Source organism: Salvelinus alpinus, chromosome 25, assembly GCF_045679555.1.
Source record: "Salvelinus alpinus chromosome 25, SLU_Salpinus.1, whole genome shotgun sequence".
Taxonomy (NCBI): domain Eukaryota; kingdom Metazoa; phylum Chordata; class Actinopteri; order Salmoniformes; family Salmonidae; genus Salvelinus; species Salvelinus alpinus.
Window position 1 is genome coordinate 4295108 of NC_092110.1, and position 14955 is coordinate 4310062.

A 14955-nucleotide genomic window follows, 5' to 3' on the forward strand; every position below is an offset into this window, starting at 1 on the left:
TGGGTTAGGATCCAAATACTATAGAAACATACCAACATCACCATGGGTTATGATCCAAATACTATAGAAACATACCAACACAACCATGGGTTAGGATTGAAATACTATAGAAACATACCAACATCACCATGGGTTATGATCCAAATACTATAGAAACATACCAACACCACCATGGGTTAGGATCCAAATACTATAGAAACATACCAACACCACCATGGGTTATGATCCAAATACTATAGAAACATACCAACATCACCATGGGTTAGGATCCAAATACTATAGAAATATACCAACATCACCATGGGTTAGGATCCAAATACTATAGAAACATACCAACACCACCATGGGTTAGGATCCAAATACTATAGAAATATACCAACACCACCATGGGTTAGGATCCAAATACTATAGAAATAGACCAACACCACCATGGGTTATGATCCAAATACTATAGAAACATACCAACACCACCATGGGTTATGATCCAAATACTATAGAAATAGACCAACACCACCATGGGTTAGGATCCAAATACTATAGAAACATACCAACACCACCATGGGTTAGGATCCAAATACTATAGAAACATACCAACATCACCATGGGTTATGATCCAAATACTATAGAAACATACCAACATCACCATTTGTTATGAGCCAAATAATATAGAAACATACCAACACCACCATGGGTTATGATCCAAATACTATAGAAACATACCAACACCACCATGGGTTATGATTGAAATACTATAGAAATATACCAACATCACCATGGGTTATGATCCAAATACTATAGAAACATACCAACATCACCATGGGTTATGATCCAAATATTATAGAAACATACCAACATCACCATGGGTTAGGATTGAAATACTATAGAAATATACCAACATCACCATAGGTTATGATCCAAATATTATAGAAACATACCAACATCACCATGGGTTATGATCCAAATACTATAGAAACATACCAACATCACCATGGGTTATGATCCAAATACTATAGAAACATACCAACATCACCATGGGTTATGATCCAAATACTATAGAAACATACCAACATCACCATGGGTTATGATCCAAATACTATAGAAATATACCAACACCACCATGGGTTATGATCCAAATACTATAGAAACATACCAACACCACCATGGGTTATGATCCAAATACTATAGAAACATACCAACACCACCAAGGGTTATGATCCAAATACTATAGAAACATACCAACACCACCATGGGTTATGATCCAAATACTATAGAAACATACCAACATCACCATGGGTTATGATCCAAATACTATAGAAACATACCAACACCACCATGGGTTAGGATCCAAATACTATAGAAACATACCAACATCACCATGGGTTATGATCCAAATACTATAGAAACATACCAACACCACCATGGGTTAGGATCCAAATACTATAGAAATATACCAACACCACCATGGGTTAGGATCCAAATACTATAGAAACATACCAACATCACCATGGGTTATGATCCAAATACTATAGAAACATACCAACATCACCATGGTTTAGGATCCAAATACTATAGAAACATACCAACATCACCATGGGTTAGGATCCAAATACTATAGAAATATACCAACATCACCATGGGTTAGGATCCAAATACTATAGAAACATACCAACACCACCATGGGTTAGGATCCAAATACTATAGAAATATACCAACATCACCATGGGTTAGGATCCAAATACTATAGAAACATACCAACACCACCATGGGTTAGGATCCAAATACTATAGAAATAGACCAACACCACCATGGGTTATGATCCAAATACTATAGAAACATACCAACATCACCATGGGTTAGGATCCAAATACTATAGAAACATACCAACACCACCATGGGTTAGGATCCAAATACTATAGAAATAGACCAACACCACCATGGGTTATGATCCAAATACTATAGAAACATACCAACACCACCATGGGTTAGGATCCAAATACTATAGAAACATACCGACATCACCATGGGTTATGATCCAAATACTATAGAAACATACCAACACAACCATGGGTTAGGATTGAAATACTATAGAAACATACCAACATCACCATGGGTTATGATCCAAATACTATAGAAACATACCAACACCACCATGGGTTAGGATCCAAATACTATAGAAACATACCAACACCACCATGGGTTATGATCCAAATACTATAGAAACATACCAACATCACCATGGGTTAGGATCCAAATACTATAGAAATATACCAACATCACCATGGGTTAGGATCCAAATACTATAGAAACATACCAACACCACCATGGGTTAGGATCCAAATACTATAGAAATATACCAACACCACCATGGGTTAGGATCCAAATACTATAGAAATAGACCAACACCACCATGGGTTATGATCCAAATACTATAGAAACATACCAACACCACCATGGGTTATGATCCAAATACTATAGAAATAGACCAACACCACCATGGGTTAGGATCCAAATACTATAGAAACATACCAACACCACCATGGGTTAGGATCCAAATACTATAGAAACATACCAACATCACCATGGGTTATGATCCAAATACTATAGAAACATACCAACATCACCATTTGTTATGAGCCAAATACTATAGAAACATACCAACACCACCATGGGTTATGATCCAAATACTATAGAAACATACCAACACCACCATGGGTTATGATTGAAATACTATAGAAATATACCAACATCACCATGGGTTATGATCCAAATACTATAGAAACATACCAACATCACCATGGGTTATGATCCAAATATTATAGAAACATACCAACATCACCATGGGTTAGGATTGAAATACTATAGAAATATACCAACATCACCATAGGTTATGATCCAAATATTATAGAAACATACCAACATCACCATGGGTTATGATCCAAATACTATAGAAACATACCAACATCACCATGGGTTATGATCCAAATACTATAGAAACATACCAACATCACCATGGGTTATGATCCAAATACTATAGAAATATACCAACACCACCATGGGTTATGATCCAAATACTATAGAAACATACCAACACCACCATGGGTTATGATCCAAATACTATAGAAACATACCAACACCACCAAGGGTTATGATCCAAATACTATAGAAACATACCAACACCACCATGGGTTATGATCCAAATACTATAGAAACATACCAACATCACCATGGGTTATGATCCAAATACTATAGAAACATACCAACACCACCATGGGTTAGGATCCAAATACTATAGAAACATACCAACATCACCATGGGTTATGATCCAAATACTATAGAAACATACCAACACCACCATGGGTTAGGATCCAAATACTATAGAAATATACCAACACCACCATGGGTTAGGATCCAAATACTATAGAAACATACCAACATCACCATGGGTTATGATCCAAATACTATAGAAACATACCAACATCACCATGGTTTAGGATCCAAATACTATAGAAACATACCAACATCACCATGGGTTAGGATCCAAATACTATAGAAATATACCAACATCACCATGGGTTAGGATCCAAATACTATAGAAACATACCAACACCACCATGGGTTAGGATCCAAATACTATAGAAATATACCAACATCACCATGGGTTAGGATCCAAATACTATAGAAACATACCAACACCACCATGGGTTAGGATCCAAATACTATAGAAATAGACCAACACCACCATGGGTTATGATCCAAATACTATAGAAACATACCAACACCACCATGGGTTAGGATCCAAATACTATAGAAACATACCAACATCACCATGGGTTATGATCCAAATACTATAGAAACATACCAACACAACCATGGGTTAGGATTGAAATACTATAGAAACATACCAACATCACCATGGGTTATGATCCAAATACTATAGAAACATACCAACACCACCATGGGTTAGGATCCAAATACTATAGAAACATACCAACACCACCATGGGTTATGATCCAAATACTATAGAAACATACCAACACCACCATGGGTTAGGATCCAAATACTATAGAAATATACCAACATCACCATGGGTTATGATCCAAATACTATAGAAACATACCAACATCACCATGGGTTAGGATCCAAATACTATAGAAATATACCAACATCACCATGGGTTAGGATCCAAATACTATAGAAACATACCAACACCACCATGGGTTAGGATCCAAATACTATAGAAATAGACCAACACCACCATGGGTTATGTTCCAAATACTATAGAAACATACCAACACCACCATGGGTTATGATCCAAATACTATAGAAATAGACCAACACCACCATGGGTTAGGATCCAAATACTATAGAAACATACCAACACCACCATGGGTTAGGATCCAAATACTATAGAAACATACCAACATCACCATGGGTTATGATCCAAATACTATAGAAACATACCAACATCACCATTTGTTATGAGCCAAATAATATAGAAACATACCAACACCACCATGGGTTATGATCCAAATACTATAGAAACATACCAACATCACCATGGGTTATGATCCAAATACTATAGAAACATACCAACACCACCATGGGTTATGATTGAAATACTATAGAAATATACCAACATCACCATGGGTTATGATCCAAATAATATAGAAACATACCAACACCACCATGGGTTATGATCCAAATACTATAGAAACATACCAACATCACCATGGGTTATGATCCAAATATTATAGAAACATACCAACATCACCATGGGTTAGGATTGAAATACTATAGAAATATACCAACATCACCATAGGTTATGATCCAAATATTATAGAAACATACCAACATCACCATGGGTTATGATCCAAATACTATAGAAATATACCAACATCACCATGGGTTATGATCCAAATACTATAGAAACATACCAACATCACCATGGGTTATGATCCAAATACTATAGAAACATACCAACATCACCATGGGTTATACATTACATTTACATTTAAGTCATTTAGCAGACGCTCTTATCCAGAGCGACTTACAAATTGGTGCATTCACCTAATGACATCCAGTGGAACAGCCACTTTACAATAGTGCATCTAAATCTTTTAAGGGGGGGGGGGGGGGGGGGGGGCAAAAGGATTGCTTTATCCTAGGTATTCCTTGAAGAGGTGGGGTTTCAGGTGTCTCCGGAAGGTGGTGATTGACTCCGCTGTCCTGGCGTCGTGAGGGAGTTTGTTCCACCATTGGGGTGCCAGAGCAGCGAACAGTTTTGACTGGGCTGAGCGGGAACTGTACTTCCTCAGTGGTAGGGAGGCGAGCAGGCCAGAGGTGGATGAACGCAGAGCCCTTGTTTGGGTGTAGGGCCTGATCAGAGCCTGAAGGTACTGAGGTGCCGTTCCCCTCACAGCTCCGTAGGCAAGCACCATGGTCTTGTAGCGGATGCGAGCTTCAACTGGAAGCCAGTGGAGAGAGCGGAGGAGCGGGGTGACGTGAGAGAACTTGGGAAGGTTGAACACCAGACGGGCTGCGGCGTTCTGGATGAGTTGTAGGGGTTTGATGGCACAGGCAGGGAGCCCAGCCAACAGCGAGTTGCAGTAATCCAGACGGGAGATGACAAGTGCCTGGATTAGGACCTGCGCCGCTTCCTGTGTGAGGCAGGGTCGTACTCTGCGGATGTTGTAGAGCATGAACCTACAGGAACGGGCCACCGCCTTGATGTTAGTTGAGAACGACAGGGTGTTGTCCAGGATCACGCCAAGGTTCTTAGCGCTCTGGGAGGAGGACACAATGGAGTTGTCAACCGTGATGGCGAGATCATGGAACGGGCAGTCCTTCCCCGGGAGGAAGAGCAGCTCCGTCTTGCCGAGGTTCAGCTTGAGGTGGTGATCCGTCATCCACACTGATATGTCTGCCAGACATGCAGAGATGCGATTCGCCACCTGGTCATCAGAAGGGGGAAAGGAGAAGATTAATTGTGTGTCGTCTGCATAGCAGTGATAGGAGAGACCATGTGAGGTTATGACAGAGCCAAGTGACTTGGTGTATAGCGAGAATAGGAGAGGGCCTAGAACAGAGCCCTGGGGGACACCAGTGGTGAGAGCGCGTGGTGAGGAGACAGATTCTCGCCACGCCACCTGGTAGGAGCGACCTGTCAGGTAGGACGCAATCCAAGCGTGGGCCGCGCCGGAGATGCCCAACTCGGAGAGGGTGGAGAGGAGGATCTGATGGTTCACAGTATCGAAGGCAGCCGATAGGTCTAGAAGGATGAGAGCAGAGGAGAGAGAGTTAGCTTTAGCAGTGCGGAGCGCCTCCGTGATACAGAGAAGAGCAGTCTCAGTTGAGTGACTAGTCTTGAAACCTGACTGATTTGGATCAAGAAGGTCATTCTGAGAGAGATAGCAGGAGAGCTGGCCAAGGACGGCACGTTCAAGAGTTTTGGAGAGAAAAGAAAGAAGGGATACTGGTCTGTAGTTGTTGACATCGGAGGGATCGAGTGTAGGTTTTTTCAGAAGGGGTGCAACTCTCGCTCTCTTGAAGACGGAAGGGACGTAGCCAGCGGTCAAGGATGAGTTGATGAGCGAGGTGAGGTAAGGGAGAAGGTCTCCGGAAATGGTCTGGAGAAGAGAGGAGGGGATAGGGTCAAGCGGGCAGGTTGTTGGGCGGCCGGCCGTCACAAGACGCGAGATTTCATCTGGAGAGAGAGGGGAGAAAGAGGTCAAAGCACAGGGTAGGGCAGTGTGAGCAGAACCAGCGGTGTCGTTTGACTTAGCAAACGAGGATCGGATGTCGTCGACCTTCTTTTCAAAATGGTTGACGAAGTCGTCTGCAGAGAGGGAGGAGGGGGGGGAGGGGGAGGAGGATTCAGGAGGGAGGAGAAGGTGGCAAAGAGCTTCCTAGGGTTAGAGGCAGATGCTTGGAATTTAGAGTGGTAGAAAGTGGCTTTAGCAGCAGAGACAGAAGAGGAAAATGTAGAGAGGAGGGAGTGAAAGGATGCCAGGTCCGCAGGGAGGCGAGTTTTCCTCCATTTCCGCTCGGCTGCCCGGAGCCCTGTTCTGTGAGCTCGCAATGAGTCGTCGAGCCACGGAGCGGGAGGGGAGGACCGAGCCGGCCTGGAGGATAGGGGACATAGAGAGTCAAAGGATGCAGAAAGGGAGGAGAGGAGGGTTGAGGAGGCAGAATCAGGAGATAGGTTGGAGAAGGTTTGGGCAGAGGGAAGAGATGATAGGATGGAAGAGGAGAGAGTAGCGGGGGAGAGAGAGCGAAGGTTGGGACGGCGCGATACCATCCGAGTAGGGGCAGTGTGGGAAGTGTTGGATGAGAGCGAGAGGGAAAAGGATACAAGGTAGTGGTCGGAGACTTGGAGGGGAGTTGCAATGAGGTTAGTGGAAGAACAGCATCTAGTAAAGATGAGGTCAAGCGTATTGCCTGCCTTGTGAGTAGGGGGGGAAGGTGAGAGGGTGAGGTCAAAAGAGGAGAGGAGTGGAAAGAAGGAGGCAGAGAGGAATGAGTCAAAGGTAGACATGGGGAGGTTAAAGTCACCCAGAACTGTGAGAGGTGAGCCGTCCTCAGGAAAGGAGCTTATCAAGGCATCAAGCTCATTGATGAACTCTCCAAGGGAACCTGGAGGGCGATAAATGATAAGGATGTTAAGCTTGAAAGGGCTGGTAACTGTGACAGCATGGAATTCAAAGGAGGCGATAGACAGATGGGTAAGGGGAGAAAGAGAGAATGACCACTTGGGAGAGATGAGGATCCCGGTGCCACCACCCCGCTGACCAGAAGCTCTCGGGGTGTGCGAGAACACGTGGGCAGACGAAGAGAGAGCAGTAGGAGTAGCAGTGTTATCTGTGGTGAGCCATGTTTCCGTCAGTGCCAAGAAGTCGAGGGACTGGAGGGACGCATAGGCTGAGATGAGCTCTGCCTTGTTGGCCGCGGATCGGCAGTTCCAGAGGCTACCGGAGACCTGGAACTCCACGTGGGTCGTGCGGGCTGGGACCACCAGGTTAGGGTGGGCGCGGCCACGCGGTGTGAAGCGTTTGTATGGTCTGTGCAGAGAGGAGAGAACAGGGATAGACAGACACATAGTTGACAGGCTACAGAAGAGGCTACGCTAAAGCAAAGGAGATTAGAATGACAAGTGGGCTACACGACTCGAATGTTCAGAAAGTTAAGCTTACGTTGCAAAAAAATAAATAAAATAAAAGATCTAATTGACTAAAATGATATAGTACTGCTGGCTGGTGAAGTAGCCTGGCTAGCAGTGGCTGCGTTGTTGAAAGTGAAGCTGGCTAGGTGACCTCGACAATTTCTCTAAATTTCTCTAAACTACACAATTATCATGGATACAAGGACAGCAAAGACAACTAGCTAACACTACGCTAATCAAGTCGTTCCGTTGTAATGTAAGTTTCTACAGTGCTGCTATTCGGTAGAAGTTGGCTAGCTAGCAGTGTTAGCTGGCAGTGTTGGCTAGGTAGGAGGACGGCAGCGCGGCAGGCGAAAATAGCTGGCTAGCTAACCGATAATTACTCAAAGCTACACAATTATCTTAGATACAAAGATAGCAAAGAAAACTATGTAGCTAGCTAACACTACACAAATCAAGTCGTTCCGTTGTAATGTAATCGTTTCTACAGTGCTGCTAATCGGTGGCTAGCTGGCTAGCTAGCAGGGTTGACTACGTTACGTTACGTTAGGACGAGAATACCTGGCTAGCGAACCTCAGCGAACCTCGATAACTACACAATTATCCTTGATACAAAGACGGCTACGTAGCCAGCTAAGTAGCTAGCTAAGATCAAACAAATCAAAGATAGCAAAGACAACTGTGTAGCCAGCCAACACTACACTAATCAAGTCGTTCCGTTGTAATGCACTCGTTTCTACAATGCTGCTATTCGGTGGCAAGCTGGCTAGCTAGCAGTGTTGGCTACGTAGCGTTACGTTAGGACGAAAATAGCTGGCTAGCGAACCTCAATAACTACACAATTATGTTTGATACAAAGACGGCTATGTAGCTAGCTAAGATCAAACAAATCAAACCGTTGTACTGTAATGAAAATGAAAATCAGACCGTTGTACTATAATGAAATGTAATGAAAAGTTATACTACTATTGGGTAGACGGTGGACGTTTGCTAGCTGGCTAGCTGCTGGGCAGATAGCAGTGTGGACTACGATAGACGACGAAATACGATAATTACGCAATTATCTTTGATACACAGACGGCTATGTAGCTAGCTAAGAAGAAATTGCTAAGGTTGGACAAATTAAACCGTTGTACTATAATGAAATGTAATGAAATGTAATGAAAAGTTATACTACCTGCAGAGCGAATGCAAATGCGACCGCTCGCTCCAAACCCATCCCATATTATGATCCAAATACTATAGAAATATACCAACACCACCATGGGTTATGATCCAAATACTATAGAAACATACCAACACCACCATGGGTTATGATCCAAATACTATAGAAACATACCAACACCACCATGGGTTATGATCCAAATACTATAGAAACATACCAACACCACCATGGGTTATGATCCAAATACTATAGAAACATACCAACATCACCATGGGTTATGATCCAAATACTATAGAAACATACCAACATCACCATGGGTTAGGATCCAAATACTATAGAAATATACCAACACCACCATGGGTTATGATCCAAATACTATAGAAACATACCAACATCACCATGGGTTAGGATCCAAATACTATAGAAACATACCAACATCACCATGGGTTATGATCCAAATACTATAGAAACATACCAACACCACCATGGGTTAGGATCCAAATACTATAGAAATATACCAACACCACCATGGGTTAGGATCCAAATACTATAGAAACATACCAACATCACCATGGGTTATGATCCAAATACTATAGAAACATACCAACATCACCATGGGTTAGGATCCAAATACTATAGAAACATACCAACATCACCATGGGTTATGATCCAAATACTATAGAAACATACCAACACCACCATGGGTTAGGATCCAAATACTATAGAAACATACCAACACCACCATGGGTTATGATCCAAATACTATAGAAACATACCAACACCACCATGGGTTAGGATCCAAATACTATAGAAATATACCAACATCACCATGGGTTATGATCCAAATACTATAGAAACATACCAACATCACCATGGGTTAGGATCCAAATACTATAGAAATATACCAACATCACCATGGGTTAGGATCCAAATACTATAGAAACATACCAACACCACCATGGGTTAGGATCCAAATACTATAGAAATAGACCAACACCACCATGGGTTATGTTCCAAATACTATAGAAACATACCAACACCACCATGGGTTATGATCCAAATACTATAGAAATAGACCAACACCACCATGGGTTAGGATCCAAATACTATAGAAACATACCAACACCACCATGGGTTATGATCCAAATACTATAGAAACATACCAACATCACCATGGGTTAGGATCCAAATACTATAGAAACATACCAACACCACCATGGGTTAGGATCCAAATACTATAGAAATAGACCAACACCACCATGGGTTATGATCCAAATACTATAGAAACATACCAACACCACCATGGGTTAGGATCCAAATACTATAGAAACATACCAACATCACCATGGGTTATGATCCAAATACTATAGAAACATACCAACACAACCATGGGTTAGGATTGAAATACTATAGAAACATACCAACATCACCATGGGTTATGATCCAAATACTATAGAAACATACCAACACCACCATGGGTTAGGATCCAAATACTATAGAAACATACCAACACCACCATGGGTTATGATCCAAATACTATAGAAACATACCAACACCACCATGGGTTAGGATCCAAATACTATAGAAATATACCAACATCACCATGGGTTATGATCCAAATACTATAGAAACATACCAACATCACCATGGGTTAGGATCCAAATACTATAGAAATATACCAACATCACCATGGGTTAGGATCCAAATACTATAGAAACATACCAACACCACCATGGGTTAGGATCCAAATACTATAGAAATATACCAACACCACCATGGGTTATGATCCAAATACTATAGAAACATACCAACATCACCATGGGTTAGGATCCAAATACTATAGAAACATACCAACATCACCATGGGTTATGATCCAAATACTATAGAAACATACCAACACCACCATGGGTTAGGATCCAAATACTATAGAAATATACCAACACCACCATGGGTTAGGATCCAAATACTATAGAAACATACCAACATCACCATGGGTTATGATCCAAATACTATAGAAACATACCAACATCACCATGGGTTAGGATCCAAATACTATAGAAACATACCAACATCACCATGGGTTATGATCCAAATACTATAGAAACATACCAACACCACCATGGGTTAGGATCCAAATACTATAGAAACATACCAACACCACCATGGGTTATGATCCAAATACTATAGAAACATACCAACACCACCATGGGTTAGGGTCCAAATACTATAGAAATATACCAACATCACCATGGGTTATGAACCAAATACTATAGAAACATACCAACATCACCATGGGTTAGGATCCAAATACTATAGAAATATACCAACATCACCATGGGTTAGGATCCAAATACTATAGAAACATACCAACACCACCATGGGTTAGGATCCAAATACTATAGAAATAGACCAACACCACCATGGGTTATGTTCCAAATACTATAGAAACATACCAACACCACCATGGGTTATGATCCAAATACTATAGAAATAGACCAACACCACCATGGGTTAGGATCCAAATACTATAGAAACATACCAACACCACCATGGGTTATGATCCAAATACTATAGAAACATACCAACATCACCATGGGTTATGATCCAAATACTATAGAAACATACCAACATCACCATTTGTTATGAGCCAAATAATATAGAAACATACCAACACCACCATGGGTTATGATCCAAATACTATAGAAACATACCAACATCACCATGGGTTATGATCCAAATACTATAGAAACATACCAACACCACCATGGGTTATGATTGAAATACTATAGAAATATACCAACATCACCATGGGTTAGGATCCAAATAATATAGAAACATACCAACACCACCATGGGTAATGATCCAAATACTATAGAAACATACCAACATCACCATGGGTTATGATCCAAATATTATAGAAACATACCAACATCACCATGGGTTAGGATTGAAATACTATAGAAATATACCAACATCACCATAGGTTATGATCCAAATATTATAGAAACATACCAACATCACCATGGGTTATGATCCAAATACTATAGAAACATACCAACATCACCATGGGTTATGATCCAAATACTATAGAAACATACCAACATCACCATGGGTTATGATCCAAATACTATAGAAACATACCAACATCACCATGGGTTATGATCCAAATACTATAGAAATATACCAACACCACCATGGGTTATGATCCAAATACTATAGAAACATACCAACACCACCATGGGTTATGATCCAAATACTATAGAAACATACCAACACCACCATGGGTTATGATCCAAATACTATAGAAACATACCAACACCACCATGGGTTATGATCCAAATACTATAGAAACATACCAACATCACCATGGGTTATGATCCAAATACTATAGAAACATACCAACATCACCATGGGTTAGGATCCAAATACTATAGAAATATACCAACACCACCATGGGTTATGATCCAAATACTATAGAAACATACCAACATCACCATGGGTTAGGATCCAAATACTATAGAAACATACCAACATCACCATGGGTTATGATCCAAATACTATAGAAACATACCAACACCACCATGGGTTAGGATCCAAATACTATAGAAATATACCAACACCACCATGGGTTAGGATCCAAATACTATAGAAACATACCAACATCACCATGGGTTATGATCCAAATACTATAGAAACATACCAACATCACCATGGGTTAGGATCCAAATACTATAGAAACATACCAACATCACCATGGGTTAGGATCCAAATACTATAGAAATATACCAACATCACCATGGGTTAGGATCCAAATACTAAAGAAATATACCAACACCACCATGGGTTAGGATCCAAATACTATAGAAACATACCAACACCACCATGGGTTAGGATCCAAATACTATAGAAACATACCAACACCACCATGGGTTAGGATCCAAATACTAAAGAAATATACCAACATCACCATAGGTAGGGTTAGGATTAGAGGAGGCCTAGACCACCACTTTTGTAACTTTAGCTTTGCTAAGAAAACACGACACACACGCACACCTACACCCCCCACGACATGACGCACACCTACACCCCCCACGACACACACCTAAACATACACACCCAGTCTATTACAGCAGCTTTACTGCTCTGGAAGCTAATGAGAACCATGTGTGAGCCTGGGGACTAGAGAGGGGACTGTAATGTGCCGCCTGGGTTCTATGCTGCCTGGAGAAAGGGGCACTGTGTCCTTCCTAGGGTGGGGAGGGGAGAGGAGGGGGTTGGTGCAGGGCCCTTGGCCAGACCTGGGTTCAAACACTATTTGAATAATTTCTAATACTTTATCTGTGCTTGATTGAGCCTGCCTAGCTTAAAAATGGACAAATAGGATAGTCCCAAAACTACAAACCCCGCCTCAACTGGCACTCCAGGCAGGCTAGAGCAAACACAGAGGTATTGGAAAGATTTCGAGTACTGTTTACTTTGAACCCAAGTCTGCCCTGGTCCAGGACTGTATGGCTCAGAGCCAAGCAGCAGATGGTTAGCCAGACTGCAGTCACATTAGAGGGAAGGTTGTTAGCTTTGATGAAAGGAACAGGTCTCAGACGTTTGTTTGGCAAAGAAAGGAATACATGGCGGAGTTCTCACCAAATAACCTAGCACACTAAAGGACTTTACCTCAGACTAGAATTGATATCTCATGAAGCGACATATACCTAGATATAACATTATTTTAACTTAGTGTGGATTAGAATGCATGCTCTCTCATATAGAAATGACCAACAAGGTAACATTAGACTATAATATGTAAGGGATAATCAACAAGGGGCTATGCAGTGAAACCAGCCTTCCACCGTGTTGTATTGTTTTTTTATACCATGACTATAATTTAACACATTTGCTGCTGGAAATGTGTTCATTTACAGGTCAAAATGTGTTCAACGTCCACTGAATTATCTAGGAAGTTTACTAGATAGCTAGAGTAGTTGCCTTGGTAACCGAACAAACAGACTTTCTAGTTTAGCTAGCCAAACCATCGGTCATAGCTTGCTATTATGAATATCGAAATTCAACAATGCTAATAATGTTTTCAGTACGACTTTTGCTTTCAAAAGCAGCTCAAACATAGAACAGAATTAACTACAGCCATTGAATTCTACCGTGCTGATATACCGTGCGTTATAGGGAAATAATGCACGCTCTAGAATGCCCTTCAAGCCAATCAGAAAGGAGCATTCAACAATGCCATGTTATAATTTATCAATAGGGGGTGTAGTATATGGACAATATACCACAAACCCCTGAGGTGCGTTATTGCTATTATATACTGGTTACCAATATAATTAGAGCAGTAATAATACATGTTTTGTCATACCTGTGGTATACGGTCTGATATACCACAGCTGTCAGCCAAATCAGCATTCAGGGCTCGAAGCACCCAGTGTATAATAAGGTAGTCTAGTGTATGGTTTACTGTGTCAAATGTACCAAAGAAATAATGCTACTCTAAGTTCCTTGAAACACGATCTGTCTGAGCCATATCAACACATGCATTAAGTGTGGAGAGTAGTATGAAATATAATACTATGGTGGCTGAATGAGTGGGTCTGCTTCTGTATTGCTGTATTGGTGTATTAAT

The 14955-nt window shown here is 41.2% G+C and overlaps 1 protein-coding gene across 15 annotated transcripts in view; it reads right to left on the reverse strand.

Annotated features, from left to right (window-relative positions):
* dtnbb (dystrobrevin, beta b) overlaps positions 1-14955 on the reverse strand; it is a 72477-nt gene that overhangs the window by 9712 nt on the left and 47810 nt on the right. The window lies entirely within an intron of this gene.